General features: G+C 41.5%; 1 long non-coding RNA gene across 1 annotated transcript; it reads right to left on the reverse strand.

Moving 5' to 3' along the window:
• Window positions 1-1,147: 1,147 nt before the first annotated feature.
• On the reverse strand, window positions 1,148-2,838 carry LOC104957220 (uncharacterized). Its single transcript, XR_799648.1, has 3 exons — window positions 2,714-2,838; window positions 1,694-1,786; window positions 1,148-1,611 (listed from the first exon to the last, which is right to left on the reverse strand). It is a non-coding gene; the product is annotated as an uncharacterized lncRNA (long non-coding RNA).
• Between the last annotated feature and the right edge of the window lie 561 nt (window positions 2,839-3,399).

Raw genomic sequence — 3,399 nt, forward strand, 5'->3', positions numbered from 1 at the left:
CACGCTTAAACCGTGCTACGCGCTGCAGTGGAAATGCGCCATAATATGCTCTCAGGGCAGACGGGGGCCGGGGCCTACAGATCACCACTAATTGGCTCTCCGCTGGAGAACAGAAACGAGGACGTCAGCCGTCAGAGAGCGGAATGTCACAGAGGGGAAATCAGCTTTTTATAGTCATCTCATTCTCAACATGCCACTTCCCAACCTCACGCCTTCAGATTCAACAAGGATTCCAATTATTAGGATGAAAAACTGTGATTCATAATACAAGCACTAAAAAAATGTGTCACAGTATAGCATAGTCAAACTGTTTGACTATGGAAGTCTTTGTTATTTTATGTGAGTTACGCCTAAGGTTCAAGGACAATTTTATCTGAACATGGATTGGAGTCTGCCAACAACACTGTAGGGCTGTACCCGAATATCCGAATATTCGTTCGTTGGAGTACTATTCGGTTTTCAATTTCGTTATTCGGATATTCGTTTTTTTTGGCAGTGCACTGCACTGCGGCTGCCAAATTGAATTTATTGAAATATCCAATATCAACGTAAGAGCTTGTGCCTCTTCGGGGGGTGATAACACTTAACTTTATCGTTTACTTTCTCCGTCTTTATATGTAGATATGACTTTTCTCCGTTAATCTCCGCCACGTTGTTTCCATAGCAACAACAACTTCCTGTCAACAGCGCTAAAATAGGAAGCCAAGCCAAATTATACAACTGCAACGAAAATAACAAATAGAATGCAATATCCTTTTCGATTTCAAAGAACACAAATTGGGTTGTATACATTAACAAATAACTAGAAAACAACAATATTGTAGAATAACAAAATGAATGCCGTGAATAAAACCAAAATACACGTTTTGAAGCGGTTTGCTGCTGATTACTACGCAACCCCCCCGCGGGACAAATATCCGAATATTCGCTGCTGTTTACTACCAAATATCCGGAGCACGAAAAATGGTATTCGGGACAGCCCTACAACACTGGCCCATTGAAAATACTTTGGTAAAGATCAAGAAATCTCAACAACTACACATGGCCACAAATAAATTAAATAGTAATTCCCAATGTGTTGGTTAAAAAGGAAATCTTTCCTAGTAAAAATAAATAAAAATAAAATAGTACTACCATCATATTCAATTTCAATAGAGGTTTATATAAACTTTAGAAGGTTTTCATGGTGATACAATTGTACATTATTTTTGGAGATGGCCAGGTAAATTGTCTGACTTCGCTAACTAACTGAATGGAACAAGAGCTCAAAGAAAACGGTTTTACAGACACATTCAGAAGTTTCTGGTTCACGCAGACATCTGCTTGCCATGTCAGAGGGTCAAGGCTGAAATAGTAGGGGTATAGTCTACGTTCTGAACAATGTCTGTTATTTCTGTCCTTTTTGTACAGACGAGGTGCGAATGACATGGTTTACTGAATACACACAGTGATTCACTCATCACACAGCTGTCACAGGTTAATGTACAATTGTCGCTGTAAGTCTGCTGTTTTGTTCCATAGTCATCCTCCGAACAGTGGTGAATGATATGACATCATAACAAAATCAACGTACCCATCAGATTCAGTCCTTTGCTCCTGTCCACCACAGACCTAGATTTAAGACTTCATATCAACAAATGAACTTTCCTTCAATAAAAGAGAAGCCACTTCACTAAAGCCGGGAGCATCTGACCTGAATTCAACGCTGGCTGTGAAGGATAAAGACAAACTGTCCTCCTGGCAGGCTCAGCCCAGGTTGGACCACAGCATGAACCGGATCCACAGCCTGTTCAGTGAGGTTAAGAAACAGCAACCATGTAGAGAAATTGATGTTATCATGACTGAACACAAACGTTCTAGAAAACAGTGCAACACTTAAAAATATCATTACAAGCACGTGACACTTGATCAAAGGTTAGGTAAACATGACAGAACCTGGCCAAGCACACAGAGTCCACTTCAGAACGTGACCTTCTCATGCGGGTTCTAAATTCAGGAGTGGGTTTTGAGGTTTCTCACTCAAACATGACACTACTCACTGCTGTTCATTAAGAGTGATAAGCACTGAGGAGGAATAGAGTGAGACTGTTATTGCACCGGTAATTATTCCTCACTAAACAGCAACAGAGAGATGTGAAGTGCAGATTAGAGCTAAATTACAGAATATATGATCCGGATCGACAGGCAGGGCTCGTGTAAACAGTGTTGCTGATCATCTGAAAGCCAAAACATCAGATTTACACCGATGACAACATGGTGCTCCACAACAAATAAAACACAGTTATTGACAACACAACATGATATATGTTACACCTCGGTGTCAGCAGACAGTGTTGTTAAATGTAGAACTGAAAGGCAGCGGGAAATAAATAAGGAGAAGTTCCTCTCCACAGCTCGTCGAGCTAGAAACTAGCTTAGCTTTGCAAAGCAACAGTGTCACCAGACTGTCGCTAATGCTAGCACAACTATCGACAGCTTTCAGTCTAACCTACTTTAATGAACCAACCAGTGACCTGGGCCTTCGTCGTCTTCTATCCCCTCTGTGGTGTTAGTGTGTTGCCCAGTCGACAAGATAGTACAAACCCTCTCCCGTAAACACTGGATAACTGGGACCTGTAATAACAGCTAGCTGCCGAGACTACGACAGCTATCTTCTCATTCCGCAGATATACAGTGTCAGAAATACGAAACCTGTCAGTGGTTTCGGACTCACCGGTATTCTTTCTCAACAGACATCAATCCGAATAAAGGAACGAGGGATAGCGAGCTTCAATGTTTAGAGTTAAAAGTGGACTTCTGCACATCGCTGCTCAGTACGCCATCTTGGATCTGCTGGATACTTGGACTCAACCAAATGTGGCATACAGCAGGGGGAGGATTCCAAATACAACCCCCCAAAGTGATGTATCTAAAGTTTGTTTTAACATACCAAGATCAGAAGAAAGACATGGTCCTCATCCGGGAGAGGTTGGAGGATTTTCAGTGGTAACGTTGACATCCTTCTTCTCTTACCGCATATTACTGATGGATAACCCCTGGACCCACAGTGTCCACAGTGCAGTGTTCCTTCCCAACGTACAGATGTGCTCAGTGTGTGATGTGTCCCTGAACATGTGAACCTGCCTCTGTTCAGAGCTTTCTGTGAGAGCAGAACATGTCTAAATGCATCAAATAAATGTTCAAAATCAATGTTTGAATTTAATATATATAGGTACATAATTGTTTCGGTACCACTTTACAATAAGACTACCTTTATAAAGGATTCATAAAGGTTTATAATTAGGTTGAGTTGCCCTAATGTGGGACACGCCCTAATGTGGGACACCTAAGCTCAAATGGGTGTAGGTCTTCCGCAAACAAATGAGAGTCAATTAAACTACGGGATAACACAAGCTGTGA

The sequence above is a fragment of the Notothenia coriiceps genome, unplaced genomic scaffold, assembly GCF_000735185.1.
Source record: "Notothenia coriiceps isolate Sejong01 unplaced genomic scaffold, NC01 NC01_scaffold00026575, whole genome shotgun sequence".
Taxonomy (NCBI): Eukaryota; Metazoa; Chordata; class Actinopteri; order Perciformes; family Nototheniidae; genus Notothenia; species Notothenia coriiceps.